The sequence below is a fragment of the Dendrobates tinctorius genome, unplaced genomic scaffold (assembly GCF_039654945.1).
Source record: "Dendrobates tinctorius isolate UK_male_01 unplaced genomic scaffold, ASM3965494v1 ptg000177l, whole genome shotgun sequence".
NCBI classification, from domain to species: Eukaryota; Metazoa; Chordata; class Amphibia; order Anura; family Dendrobatidae; genus Dendrobates; species Dendrobates tinctorius.
The window spans coordinates 12,141,317-12,157,329 of NW_027361844.1; the positions used below are offsets into that span (position 1 = coordinate 12,141,317).

At 42.6% G+C, this 16,013-nt stretch overlaps 1 protein-coding gene across 3 annotated transcripts in view; it reads right to left on the reverse strand.

The window, feature by feature from the left end:
• The window catches only part of MAP3K13 (mitogen-activated protein kinase kinase kinase 13), a 229,474-nt gene that overhangs the window by 121,506 nt on the left and 91,955 nt on the right, over positions 1-16,013 (reverse strand). Inside the window, exon 1 of one of the 3 annotated variants that reach the window (XM_073551552.1) lies at positions 438-1,442. The exons of the other annotated variants lie outside the window; for them this stretch is intronic. The gene's annotated coding sequence lies outside the window, so the exon portion shown is untranslated. Of the gene's footprint in view, positions 1-437; positions 1,443-16,013 lie in introns of those variants that run through there. 3 annotated transcript variants of the gene reach the window in all.

Below are 16,013 nucleotides of genomic sequence, written 5' to 3' on the forward strand. Positions count from 1 at the left end.
GGGCACTGAGGACTGGAGTTGGGGAACCTTGTCTTAGAAGATGGCTAGGAAACATTGGCCGAGTATTAAAGAGTTGTCCCATTAAGGACATCCTATTTTGTGAATGTGATAAATTCTAGAAAATAAAGGTAGTGCAAACAACAACACTTGGAGGAATTCATTGGTAGAGAAAGTCAAAGCTTCAGAAATGGCATTTGTGAGATTGTAGCTGGCAACTTCTATCACTAAAGGTGAGATTCACAATATAGCTAACTGCTTCTAACAATACATGCAGTCTAAACACGAGTAGGTTTCCCATCAAAGAGGAATAGATTTGTTTTTACGCCACCAGAAAGTCAGAACTATCAGGTTTACAGCACAGCTAATGAAGAATTTGGCAGGACATACCGCAGATGTTAGCTGGTACTTGCATAAGTGTAACATGCTATTATACCTACGATATATCTCCACAAGGGGTTTTTGTCTCACTCAAACTCATGGGAGATGGAGATGACCTGAAATAAAGCATGAGAAGATGGGGAGAGTGCAATGCAGCTGGACCGGATCTCTCAAATCAATCCGGCTTCATCTCCTCCTGTCCCTTGCAAAGGTCCTTGGGGACTGAGGAACTCAGCAGCTGCCCAATTTCTTTCTATTGTATAATGGATTCATGTGATCTTAATATGTAGGTAGAAAGGACTCACAATTGTAATCTACATAACATGCTTGGATGAGTCTGAGTATTTCAAATTAAGTGTAGAAAAATAATGGGTTTTATATCTCATGCTACCATTAGACAATATGTGTACAAGGAATCCCAACGTAGCAGGTGTTTCCACCATGGAGGGATTTTTTTTCGTTCTGGGAGCAGCTGCCTCGTTGGATTTGGATTTGTAGTTCTTATTCACAATGTTTATCAAGGTTCCTTAAATAGGCGCTCTAGATCATAATTAGTCTAAGGCTACGGCCACACTATCAGTTCAGTATTTTTTCTCAGCATTTTAAGCCAAAACCAGGTGAGGAGCAATCAGAGGACAAGGTATAATAGAAACAAGTGCACCAATTCTGCATGTTTGACCCACTCCGGGTTTTAGCTTACAAATACTGATGTGAAATACTGAACAAATACTGATAGTGTGGCCGCAGCCCAAATCTGGAAATGGTCTCTTGGGGGTTTACAGGGTGGATGTAGCAGAGCCGTGTGTGTACAAGGTGTACGGAGCGGAGCCGTGTGTACGAGGTGTACACAGCAGAGCCGTGTGTGTACGAGGTGTACACAGCAGAGCCGTGTGTGTACGAGGTGTACGGAGCAGAGCCGTGTGCTACGAGGTGTACGGAGCGGAGCCGTGTGTGTACGAGGTGTACGGAGCGGAGCCGTGTGTGTACGAGGTGTACGGAGCGGAGCCGTGTGTGTACGAGGTGTACAGAGCGGAGCCGTGTGTGTACGAGGTGTACACAGCAGAGCCGTGTGTGTACGAGGTGTACAGAGCAGAGCCGTGTGTGTACCAGGTGTACAGAGCAGAGCCGTGTGTGTACCAGGTGTACAGAGCAGAGCCATGTTCTACGAGGTGTACGGAGCGGAGCCGTGTGTGTACGAGGTTTACGGACCAGAGCCATGTACGGAGCGGAGCCTTGTGCGTATAAGGTGTACGGAGCGGAGCCGTGTGCTTACAAGGTGTACGCAGCAGAGACATGTGCTTACAAGGTGTGCGGAGTGGAGATGTGCGTGTACGAGATGTGCAGAGCCACGTGTGTGCGAGGTGTGCGTGTATTTTGGCATGGAGGGCATTTGAAAGTTCGCACCAGGGCCCATAACTTTGTAGTTATGCCACTGCTCACGCTAGAAGAGAGGAGTGCGTCGCTCCGTAGTGGCTGTGGCGTAATGACATCCCTGGCACTGTGTAATGACAGCACGCAGAGAGCGGAGACGTGACTTTCACCCCATTGCTGGATTTTGCAGGTGACTGTGGCTGTGCGTGTACAGTGAGATGATAACGCCGGCTCACATTCAGAGCCGACACTATCATCCGCTGAGGTAAGGCTAGTTTCACACTAGCGTTTAAACGACGCGCGCACGGCGCCGCTAAGCCACGCCCCCTGCCGGCTTCCTGCCCGCCCCTTCCTGTTATCGCCTCCTCCGAGCGCAGAGGGCTGCATGCGTTATGCGCACCCTATCTTTAGCATAGGGTGCGCAGGCCGTGCGCAACTATGAATATAGCGTGCGCTGCGCATTTTTGAATGTGCGCCGTGCGCGCCAAAATGCAACATGCTGCGTTCGGCGCGCACGGCGCACCTCCAAAAATGCGCAGCGCACGCTATATTCATAGTTGCGCACAGCCTGCGCACCCTATGCTAAAGATAGGGTGCGCATAACGCATGCAGCCCTCTGCGCTCGGAGGAGGCGAAACAGGAAGGGGCGGGCAGGGAGCCGGCAGGGGGCGTGGCTTAGCGGCGCCGTGCGCGCGTCGTTTAAACGCTAGTGTGAAACTAGCCTGAGCTGTACATCGCAGCTGACAACCTATTTGTATGGCTAGGATCGGTATTAGCACCAATCACAGCCATTTAACCCCTTAGATACCGCTATCAATTGTGACTGTATTAAGTTTAAAAGGAATGCGGCCCGCCAGCTTAAATTTTTTTTTTTTATGTGCGGCCCATTTACTCTGCCGAGTTTGAGACCCCTGGTATACGGTAGATATACAAATGGCCCTTGCCAGAAAACAGATTTCCCATCCCTGCATTATAGCATGATGTGCTTGAGTGACTGGTTGTGATGAATGTCGATTTGTTGCACTATTTTCTATATATGAAATATACACTATCTCTACCATCTAGGGTTATGCTGTTTAGAGATACAGAGTGATTTCCAGCAATATATTAAAAATAATGAATTTATTGATATAAAGTTAAAAGGCAAAACATTAAAAAAACAGGGTAGGAATAAACCTCCAAGAGGGGGGATGTGCGAAAGAAAGCTGGGTCAGAAGAACCTATAGGTCACTAAGGCTTTGTGCCCACATAAGCATATTTTTTTGCATTTCTTGCTCGTTTTTTCCATGCAAAAACGCTTAAAAAACGCATTCATTAAGCATCCCATTCTTATAATGCATTCTGCAATTTTTGTGCACATGATGCGTTTTTTTCCGCAAAAAAAGCGCATAGCGGGAAAAAACGCAGCATGTTCATTAATTTTGCTGAAAAAAATGCATTTCCAACTATATTCTATGAGAATGTGAATGCTCTGGGAAAAAACGCGTAAAAAAACTCGCAAAAAAATGTGTTTTTTCTGGGAAGGAGTCCGGTTTTTAGTCAGGAATTTTCTGCATGCGTGGGCACATAGCCTAAATGTAATATCCAACATGTAATTCATAGACAGGTTAATGCAGTATAATATCAGATTCTATTCAAGGCAATGACCGTATCGTATCAGGATTTCCAAGTATAAAGTGCCTAGTTTAAGCCCCCTTTACATTTAGCGATGCACCAGCGATCCTGACCACGATACGACCCAGTCAGGATCGCCGGTGCACCGCTAAATGGTCACTAGTGAGCTGCCACACAGGCAGATCTCAGAGCGATGCAGCGACGCAGCAGCGGACGTTAATTACCTTTCAGATGCGGCGATAATGACGTCCTCCCGTCCGCGTCCACGCGACGCTCGTCGGCGCCAGCAGGAAGCAGCCGATGAGAAATGGACATGGACAATCTCGCACGATCAGCAATAGCCAGCGGGGGAGCCGGTCGGAGGTAAGTATCACATGTAGTGATATCGCTGCTGTGTCACCAAATCTGTGACGCTTTAGCGATATCGCTATGTGTAAAGCCCCCTTTATTAAAGGAAACCATAAAGGTAGATCACAGCAATTTACAAAGCTGATATGTGAAAAAAGAGAAGCATGAAAAGCTGATATCATTTACTGCCAGCAACAGGTGGTCAGCAGTCAGTATGTAAAGTTACATCCTACATTGTTGATTGTAAAGCGCCATGAACAAGGACATTGTTGAGATAAGAAGAAAGAAAGGAATACATCACCTGAGACAATTGTACCACTAACGAGGCCCAGAGAGAGACCAGGACAGCCGCACATCCCCAAACTCTATGCCGTTTCGCATAAGCGTCTTCTGCAGGTGTGTCTTAAGACAGGGGAGTGGGATGTTTTATATATTTGATTGTCCAATAGATGAAGCTGTATGATTTAGGAGAACTGAGATAAAGCCTGTTATTGGTGTATTTGTTAATGTGATCATGGTATGGGGAGGAGTGTGTACATGAAAGTGAAGTATATTTAGAATTGAGAGTCCTCAGTGGTTGATACCTTTTAATGGCTAACTGAAAAGATGGTAGCAAATTGCAAGCTTTCGAGACTACGCAGGTCTCTTCATCAGGCTAGACTAATACAACATCTGAAGAATCATGAAAGTGAGACTGTCATGGGACAATCAAATGCCAGTCAGCAGCATTCAAACTGTGATTAACACATGGAAAATCAGGGGGTCTGTAAAATCAAAACCACGGTTAGGTAGACCAACAAAAATGTAATCCACAACTGCCAGGAAAATTGTTCGGGATGCAAAAAAAACCCCACAAATAACATCAGCTGAAATCCTGAACTCTCTGAAAACTAGTGGTGTGGTTGTTTCAAGATGGACAATAAGGAGGCACTTGAAGAAAAATGGGCTGCATGGTTGAATTGTCTGAAGAGAGCCATTACTTGCCACAAGAAATGCCACAAAGTATCTCACCTACAATACACAAAACAGCACAGAGACAACTCTCAAAACTTCTGGAACAAGGTAATTTGGAGTGATGAGACCAAAATTGAACTTTTTGGCCACAACCATAAACGTTACGTTTGGAGACAAGTCAACAAGGCCTATGATGAAGGAACACCATTCCTACTGTAAAGCACGGAGGTGGATTGCTGATGTTTTGGGGTTGTGTGGGCTATAAAGGCACAGGAAACTTGGTTAAAGTTGAAGGAAAGATGAGTGCAGCACGTTATCAGCAAATACTAGAGGCAAATTTGCACTCATCAACCCGGAAGCTGTCCATGGGACGTACTTGTACGTTCCAACATGACAACGATTCAAAACACAAGGCCAAGTCGACCTGTTATTGGCTACAGCAGAACAAAATGAAGGTTCTGGAGTGGCCATCTCAGTCTCCTGACCTCAATATCATTGAGCCACTCTGGAGAGATCTCAAGTGCGCTGTTCATGCTAGACAGCCCAGGAAATTACAGGAACTGGAGGCTTTTTGCTAAGAAGAATGCGCAGCTTTACCATCCGAGAAAATAAAGATCAACAATTACCACAAAAGACTTCAAGCTGTCATTGATGTTAGAGGGAGTAATACTATTAAGAAATGGGGTATGTGAACTTTTGATCAGGGTCATTTGGATGTTTTGGGTTGTCATTATCATTTAAAAAGAGAAAACACAATAGTTTGACAATAAATGGCTTCACCCAACCACTAACCATGAGTGGAGAAAAAGGTTTGGTGTTGACATTCATATAAAAAAAGCCCAAGAAAGTAAAAATTCTGCCGAGGTATGTAAACTTTTGAGCACAACTGTATATATGCGTATTACAGTATAATAGACACATAAGCACATATTACATGGGTTTCACATGGTAGATATTTACCAACAGTGAATAGAAGAGTGAATCACAGTGCAAAAATGTGCTCTGTCAAAATCCCAGCAAATGATAGTGTAAATATTGAAGTACGCGTATATACTGTATCTTCCATTGTCTTTTATGCAGGGCAAGAGGTTTCTCTAATACACAAAGTGTAAACAGGGTGATAAATATTGTCTAGCACACACAGATCTGTGTACCATCATGTATTATATGACGACTGAATGAGATAAAGGTTTGGACGTGCTTCTATCTTAATTTCCCTGTCACATGGTAAAGGTCAATTACTGACTGTTTTTATCATGTCTATAATAATGCAGCATATATATTTTTTCATATACTACATCAGTACAAGTTAACCTGACTTATTAAGGTGGGGAAAGGGTTAAATGCAGCACTTGAGGCATTTTAAAGATATACACAGAACATTAATCAGATGACTACCTCATCTGAGAGCAGCATAATGTAGGAATAGAGACCCTGATTCTAACAATATCAATTAGTTTACTGCGTGCAGCAGTTGTGACACAATCAGTGTTGTTAGATGTAGCAGAGCTTAGAAAGCTGCCTCCGACCCACACCAAGCCATTCTGTATACATTATATATTGACAGTGAGCTGCTAATCAAACTACAACACACAGCCTAATAAGTGACACATCTTTGAAATCAAAATCTCAGTTACCACCGCATACTGTCTTCAGATTATATAAAGTAGAAAAACCTGCTGACAGATTCCCTTTAACCCCTTCCCGACCTGTGACGCCATGTAGGCGTCATGAAAGTCTGTGCCAATCCGACCTCTGACGCATATGTGGCATCATGGCGAGATCACAATCCTGCGGGTCGGGTGGAAGGGGTCACTGAAATGTCACCTGACCTGCAGGTACAGGAGGACCTGTACTTGACCCCAGGGGGGTGGCTTTGCCCCTGATGGCTACGATCGCTCTGATTTGGCTGTTGAAAGTGAAACAGCCGATCAGAGCAATTGTAATATTTCACCAATGAAACTTGGTGAAATATTACAATCCAGCCATGGCCTATGCTGCAATATCATTCGCCATGGCTGGAGACCGCGATCTGCCGCCACCACCGACTGACAGCCGCGATCTGCCGCCGCTGTCAATATTTCCTCCTCTGCGTCCTGTCCTCCGCTCCCCCGCCATCCGATTAGGGAATTAGGGTTGGGATTGGAATTAGGGTTAGGGTTGGAATTAGGGCTAGAATTAGGGTTATGGTTGGATATAGGGTTAAGATTAGGGTTAGGGCTGTGCTGCAGTTAGGGTTGGTATTAGGGTTAGGCTTGTGGTTAGGGTTAATGTTAGGGTTGGGATTAGAGATAGGGGTGTGTTGGGGTTATGGTTGGAGTTAGGGTACCGTTACACTTAGCGATGCACCAGCGATCCCGACAACGATATGGATCGCTGGTACATCGCTAAGTGGTCGCTAGTGAGCTGCCACACAGGCAGATCTCACCAGCGACATAGCAGGGGTCGGGGGTCACTACTTACCTGTCAGACGCGGCGATCCTGACGTCCTTCTGCCCGTGTCCACGCGTCGCTCGTCGGTGCCACAGGAAGCCCAGCAGGAAGCGCCCGACGAGAAATGGTCCAGGACGTTCACGCATGACCAGCAATGAGCAGCGGGGGAGCCGGTCGGAGGTAATTATCAGACAAAGCGATATCGCTAGCAATATCGCTACTACGTCACAAAATCGGTGACGTTACAGCGATATTGCTAGCGATATCACTATGTGTAACGGGGGCTTTAGAATTGAGGGTTTTCCACTGTTTAGGCACATCAGGCGCTCTCGAAACACGACATGGCGCCACCATTGATTCCAGCCAATTTTGCGTTCAAGAAGTCAAACGGTGCTCCCTCCCTTCTGAGCCCCGACATGTGCCCAAACAGTGGTTTACCCCAACATATGGGGCATCAGCGTACTCAGGAAAAATTGCACAGCAACTTTAGTGGTCTATTTTCTCCTGTTACCCATGTGAAAATAAAACATTGCAAGCTAAAAAACATTTTTGTGGAAAGAAATGACTTTTTATTTTCACGGCCCTGCGTTATAAACTTCTTTGAAGCACTTAGGGTTTCAAAGTGCTCACCACACATCTAGATAAGCTCCTTGGGAGGTCTAGTTTCAAAAATGGTGTCACTTGTGGGGGGTTTCTACTGTTTAGGCACATCAAGGGCTCTGCAAATGCAATATGACACCCGCAGACCATGCCATCAAAGTCTTCATTCCAAAACAGCACTACTTCCCTTTCAAGCCCCGACGTGTGCCCAAACAATGGTCCCCCCCCACATTTGGGGTGCTAAGATACTCGGGACAAATTGGACAACAACTTTTGGGGTCCAATATTTCCTTTTACCCTTGAGAAAATAAAAAATTGTGGGCTAAAAATCATTTTTGTAGAAAAAAAATGATTTTTTATTTTCACAGCTCTGCGCTATAAACTTTAGTGAAACACTTGGGGGTTCAAAGTTCTCACAACACATCTAGATAAGTTTCTTGGAGGTTCTAGTTTCCAAAATGGTGTCACTTGTGGGGGAGCTCCAATGTTTAGGCACACAGGGGCTCTCCATATGCGACATGGTGTCTGCTAACGATTGGAGCTAATTTTCCATTCAAAAAGTCAAATGGTGCTCCTTCCCTTCCAAGCCCTCCCATGCACCCAAACAATGGTTTATGACCACATATGAGGTATCGGTGTGCTCAGGAGAAATTGCCCAACAAATTTTAGGATCCATTTTATCCTGTTGCCCATGTGAAAATGAAAAAAGTGATGCTAAAAGAACATTTTTGTTGGAAAATTTAAAATGTCCATTTTTTCCTTCCACGTTGCTTTAGTTCCTGTGAAGCACCTGAAGGGTTAATAATCTTTTTGAATGTAGTTTTGAGTAGCTTGAGGGGTGCAGTTTTTAGAATGGTGTCACTTTTAGGTATTTTCTGCCATATAGACCGCTCAAAGTGACTTCAAATGTGAGGTGGGACCACCCTAAAAGAATGGTTTTGTAAATATTGTTGTAAAAATGAGTAATCGCTGGTTAACTTTTAACCCTTATAACTTACTAACAAAAAAAATTTTGTTTCCAACATTGTGCTGATGTAAAGTAGACATATGGGAAATGTTATTTATTAACTATTTTGTGTCACATAACTCTCTGGTTTAACAGAATTAAAATTTAAAATTTGCAAAATTTTCAAAATTTTCACCAAATTTCCAATTTTTTCACAAATAAACGCAAAAAATATCGACCTAAATTTACCACTAACAATAAACAATCTCAGAATCACTAGGATCCGTTGAAGCGTTCCTGAGTTATTCCCTCATAAATGGACACTGGTCAGAATTGCAAAAAATGGCGCCAGGTCATTAAAGTCAAAATAGGCTGGGTCATGAAGGGGTTAAGGCTGACAGATGGTAGAGATGGCACTGTACCTCCCAAAGCACATAAAGTGGGAAAAAAAGGCAAGTCAATGGTTCTTTAAAGTCTTTTGCTTTATTATCAAGTGTCTCTCTGAGGGCTGAACTCCGAGCCACCAAATCTTAGAACTCAGTATATTCGGGCACAGTCAGCGGTTTGATATTTCATCCATAATTTTTTATTTAGAACAAACTCCTTTAAAAACAGCAGGACGTTTTCTGTAAAACTACTCTAATTTTTTACTTTTGTTACCTACATAGGAAGAGAAACGCCCTTGGATTAGGACACTCGTATTACCATTATTTTATTAGCCCTGATGCACCCTCCAGACAGGGCTCTCAAGGTCACAGATGAAAATCAATATAAATATTGCAAGCATTAAGCAACAGACATAAAGTTTAGTATTGGAATATGAGAAAACTGCAACTTATAAACATAAATCTGATAAATGTTTGGCAACAATGACCCCGTGTAAGCAACGATTTATACCAGAAAGTCATCTTGTGGACACAACAGTCTGTTATAAACAGCAGACAAGGATGCCATTCATACAGCATATCAGCTCTAGTGTGACAGGCACCCAGAATTTTACTTCTTGCATTGTGCAGATATACCCAAAGTGCAAAACGCCTGTTCCATGTATTGTCTATATACTGGACACATTGTACACCCATATGATGATCCCTAATTATCAACAATACAACATCTGCTGATGTTTTAGGAGAGCAAATATTGGACTAGAGTGAGACCAAAAGTATGACCAGGGCAAAAGTAGGAAGATTCTGCACCTACGTTGTGCTCCTTTATGGACCTGAGGAACAAATCAGTTCACAGACTGTTCAGTTAGTTTGAAGCTGAGATTTTTCGCCCAATGAGACAAACATCAAGAAAATTATTAAGATATTGTGTTTAACTATGTATTTTAGCAGCAGTTTTAGCATGGGAACAACCTAGGCCTCTATGTAAAAAGACAAAGGCATCTGATGTTCAGAGATCCAAATTTACATGTCCATCTTCTTGCTATACATTTTATTAGCTCGTTGGGATATTGGCCTGGTGCAGCCATGCCCTACAATGCTTAGTTTTCCCTGCAGCCTGTAGGCCTCTGAAGAGTTACGAAAGACAGTTGAAAAGCTGCCAGAATCAGCTTGACTCTATGAGACCTCCTTTAAGAGCCAAAGTTGTCCAAACTGCCAATGGACAGCAAAAATACTTTCTAAAGGCATTTTGGATGTCACAATTCATTCTCTTCAAATTCTAGCTTTTTCTATCAAGACATGTTAATAAAAAAAGATGGCTACTCAAATGTCTTTGTAGCTGACCGCAAAGCATGAAAATGAAAAAAAAAAATACCTATACTAATCTGGATTTACTGGTCTTTGTGAACTGCCCTGTGCATGTGTGAACAGCTCTAATCAATGTGGTTCATCATATCACCATCGATGGTCAATGAGTGACTGCTGAGATTATGCTTACCATGATCAGTACATCATCACTATAGGTTAGTTCTTGAAGACCGGTGGGACTGATGGAATGAGTATACAATTTATTGGATTCCTTGCTTTGAAGTCTTTTAAAAAAAAATTAACAGCAATTTAAGAACCTGGTAAAAAAACATTAATGAGAACCTGATACATGGCGCTAGTTTCTTGGGCATCATGTATCAAACATTGGCTGTACGATTTCAGCCATGTACATTACAAAAGCATAGTTTAAAAGCCCCCCAGGGACCGACTTGGAAGCTAGAATGATCGGACAGGAGACTGGACAGGCGGGTCTGTGGCAGCTTCTCCCTGCCCCCTGTCAATTACTGGCAGGTCTCTCCCTATACTTCCACACAGGGAGAGATCTGTTGCTCATGTAAAGTGGGCAGGAAGAAGTTGCTGGTTACCTGCCTATCTAACTAGTCTCTTTTCCAACTAGTCTCAAGTGCAGCTTTTGTCTCCGGCAACTTTTAGTGAACAGTTTTCTCTGAAACGCTGCAGTGTTTCGGAGTCAAACATACATTGGTAAAATCACACCGCGAGTATCTGATACATGCAGCAAGTCAATGATCACTGAACAAGAGTTCTAATGACGCTCATTTACAATTATTGGTTTGTCTGAATAAACCTTTAGCCAGTTCTCCTATTCAAATGAGCGCTACAGAAATTAATGAAACAGAAGGATAGAGATAAGGCACAGGAGCTTTCAATTTCTCCAAGACCCATTATTACCCTTGGGCCCCATATACTTTGGATGATTTAGAGATTGGTATACAGAATTTACATGTATTTTTCTATCCTACAGACGAACCCGAGAAAGATCAAGGAGAAGCTGAAAATCCCTCTCTTTGTTAAATAGTAACTCACAGTTATGGTATAAGAAGAAAATAACATTGTGCGCACACCCTAAATACTTAAAAAACATTAATATTAAAGATTATTGTGTAGGCATTGCTGCACTTTACAGTATTCCCATCTTGCTCCTTCTTTGTTATTCTTGCCTGAGGATGTACATATGTAAATGCAGGCCTTGGAGAGGAAGGAAAAGCTAACCTGTTTTTCACTGATGTAAAAAAAAGAAAGCCTTAGAGTCAATAGTTTAATAAACTTAAGCAAGGAATTTGTGTATCAAGCTTGTCAGAATTTCATTTTTATTAAAATAATCAATTCAAAAGCAAATAAGGCTAATTACTCTTTGTAATAAGTTAATCAACTTCAGTTTTTTCCACTTTTTCCTAAGATTTATGTGTTATGATTTTTTTTTATCCGTTTAAGAAATTACATTACTGTTGATGCTTTTACACAATCTAAAAGTGTATCTGAACGTTTTTTCTCAGTGGGTGGCTAAACAAAAATGAAAAGGTGACAGCTATTTTATTATCCTACATGTTTGAGATCACGCAAAACAACACGATTTCAGAGAAAAGCTGTAGCCAGAGCCTAATGATCTTGCAGAGGGTATGACTGTGACCAAGCCCATACGGGAGGGGGACCTGCCAACGCAATCGTGAATTTCACTTGGATGTGTGTCCTCGGACCAACATTCAGTTAAAATGTAATGCATCGCATAGACCCGGTGACTCCCTGCCCTGCAATACACAGTGTCGGCCAATCGGAGGGTGGTAGCAGATCTCGGCTTCCCCATGACGTTATGCGCTGCCTGTGCCGGCACACCCAAGTTCAGATGCTGGCTTCTGTGCCGTCTGAAAAAGAAGAAGACTCCACACATAATGGAAGCGGAGGATTCCAAGAATAATTATTTGTTTCTTTTTAAATTATGCTGGAAAAGAATGGAAGGGGCTCAGGATGAGGGCAATACACAAGGAAGGGGCCCAGGATGGGGAGCATTATACCTGGAAGGGGCACATGATGGGAGGCATTATTAATGGAAGGGGCCAGGATTGGACATTATTATCAGAAGTTAGCCAAGACAGAGGATATTATAGGATGGGGCACAGGATGGAGTACATTTTTACATGATAGGGAACATTATACCAGGAAGGGGCCCAGGATGGGAACATTATACCATGAAGGGGCCCAGGATGGGGACATTGTTATAGCATGGGGCCCAAGATCGAAGGTTATATTACTGGAAGGGGCCAGGATGGAGATATTATTACTGAAAGAGGCCCATGATTGGTGATATTATGCCAAGAAGTGGCCAGGATGGGGGAGATTATTACAGGAAGGAGCCAGGACAGGGGACATTATTACATGGATGGCAAACACGCATGTCCTTATAAGATCTAGAATGCTACAAGATCACATACATCTAAACAACACACAGATGGGAGCTCGGGTCCAAATTTGTCAAAGGTTTGGAAAGACAAATTAATATGGTAAACTGAAAATAGGATGATACTGCCAGTTAGATGGTTGCTTGAAGCTGGATATGATTGTGTGGTGAGAGAGCCTGATGCAAGAATGGAGGTATACTACTTCAGTAGGCTTTATATAGGGAAGCTTTAGCTGATATTATACCAGTAATGGTTGCTCTAGGTGTCACTACGGGGGGGTTGGAAGGAGTGGAATATAGATGTTAATACTAGGTGGGCTCTGCATGTTGTTTTTGTTCCACTCTGAGCTCAAAGTGGCTCTCAAGTTAAGAGAGATTGGGGACCACTGCTATAGGTCATGTATTTTCCCTGTGGGGAAGCTGCAGGGGAATGATCACAGAGCAGAGTGACCCCATCACTTCCATATTCCTTAATAGGCTATATATGGACAGGTTGTGTGTTCATGAGACCACACCTTAAAATCCTATATTGATCCACAGACCAAGAAGGATACAATGTTCTATGTAGGTAATTCAACAATGAAGACTAACAATTAGTACATCAGCAAAATGATGAACAAATGCTAATACTACTGTATAAGAAACCATACAATACTGAAACACCAGATCTATACTGCACTCATTTTTATTAGAAATCTATACTACATTCAATTATTATTACTGAGTCCTGGGCTGCCTGCTGCTGTTACTCAAGCATTTCTACAAGCAAAGATGTTTGTACTAAAGTCATAATACTAAAAAATTAACTGTGCAAGAAAAGCTGTGAAATCACAAATTCTGATTCCCCATCTACCTAAAAAGGCACTTAGCTAGACTCACACAAGATAGTAAAAGGCTTCCAGAAGTGCTCCTTACCAAGGGTTTTTAATGGAAACCTTGACGGATTAACCTAAAAATTGTCTATCAATGTCTTACTCCTGGAAAACCAGTTTATGACTTTTTGCAAGCTAAGATCGGGCCAAAGAGTGGCAACAGGTACTCACTTTAAAACTGACACGTTTTCTTATAAAAGTAACAAAAACTATACACCAAGATGACTGCAAGTGACTAGCAGTGACATCGTAATAGTAGAAGATATGATGTTTGATGCACGGTCACTATACTGTATATATTCATGAGTCCTAGGATGTGCCTGTTTTTTATTTTGGCCTACATGATGAGGGAATACTTTGTAATGCCTCTGTAGTCCTTATGATTGTGGCTCACCACCACTGCTGCCGTGCACGCTTGGCTATGTCCGCTATAAATTTTTCTGTGTTCATTATGATGGATCTAGGCTGCTGTGCACACACACGGCAGCCCCGCCCTGCCCCAAGCTTTATTTAATTGTGCACCTGTGTCCGGGCCAATATCGCCCTTCATCTATGTTTCCTGGTTGGGCAATGTGTGGAGGTCAATCCTGATATGTCTGTGTTCAGACCTGGTTGGCCTTCATCTGCACTTGCTTCTTCTGGCTTCATGGGAGCGATCCAGCAATGTTCAGGTACAGATTGCACTTGATGTGGTCATGCTCTTAGGAGGCAGTAATGGCACAGTATTTATTATAAATGTAGAGTAGGACCCCCCACATGAGATTGCCTTGGCGCGGCGGGGTGGCTCAATTGAATTGATCAATTTTTTTGCCAAATATCTCATTTTTGAATACAGCTGGATATTATGTGCATATGCACTTTAATTTATGCGTTCTAACCTTAAGCAGTGCTGGCTTCCCCCCCTATTTTCTTCTAGTCCTTATGATTGGTCATTAAATCAAATCAATGCAGCCCAACACCCATACCAGCCAGCTGTTTTTAGCTCCAGTGTTGGCCGGGTGTATAATTGAACATTGTACTACTTCAATGTATAGTGAGTACTAGCTGATCTGCAGTACTCAGCAATGCCTGCTATATATTGATTGGAGCTGTGCCTTGAAGCTCAGTTTAACAGTTTATCAGTGGGGCTACCAGATGTTGGCCCTCCACCGATCTAATATTGATGATGAAAGATAGATCATCAATATCATATGATAATAACTCATTTGAACTCACCCCAAATTTCTACGTCAGTGTCCTAAAATCATCTAACAGAGCCAGCCATAACATTAGAACCAGTGAATACCGTAATATGGATTATCTCATATTAGGCAGCAAAAATCAATCAGTTCCTGAAGTTGATGTGTTGCAAGGAAGACAAATGTACAACCGAAAGGATCTGAGCAATTACGACCAAAGGGCCAAATTGTGATTACAAACTAACCGAGTCAGAGCATCTCCAAAAAGGCAAAAAATTTTGTCCAAGAAAGGTTAACCAGAGTATCAGTCACAGGATCATGGCTCAAGGCTCATAGATGATGTGGGGAGACTATCTGTTCCAAATTCATTCTTTGACATGTCAGAATTTTTGGGGTGCACAAGCAGGGCCTATACAATATTATGTTGGTTGGTACCAACTGGAACATTGGGATGAAAGTTAATGTACCAGAAGTGCAATCCTCACAATTGCTATACGCCAACGTAAATTGGTTCCATCTCAAGGACCAGTGGGTAGTGCGATCATCCTCCTGGATCCCTCTTTACAGGTAGCACAGTGTAAAGTGTGATAGTGCCAAGACCCTTTTGGATGTGGTAAAGGATCTACAGGTGCTTCTGACAAAATTAGAATATCATCAAAAAGTTAATTTATTTCAGTTCTTCAATACAAAAAGTGAAACCCATATATTAGATAGTCATTACAAACAGAGTGATCTATTCCAAGCATTTATTTCTGTTAATGTTGATGATTATGGTTTACAGCCAATGAAAACCCAAAAGTCATTATCTCAGTAAATTAGAATAATTAACAAAAAACACCTGCAAAGGCTTCCTAAGCGTTTAAAAAGGTCCATTTGTGTACTTCAGTAGGCTCCACAATCGTGGAGAAGACTGCTGACTTGACAGATATCCAGAAGGTAGTCATTGACACACTCCACAAGGAGGGTAAGCCACAAAAGTTCATTGCTAAAGAAGCTGGCTGTTCACAGAGTGCTGTGTCCAAGCATATTAATGAGAGTTGAGTGGAAGGAAAAGTGTGGTAGAAAAAGGTGCACAAGCAACCGGGATAACCGCAGACTTGAAAGGATTGTTATGAAAAAGCCATTCAAAAATTTTGGGGAGATTCACAAGGAGTGGACTGCTGCTGGAGTCATTGCTTTTAGATCCACCAC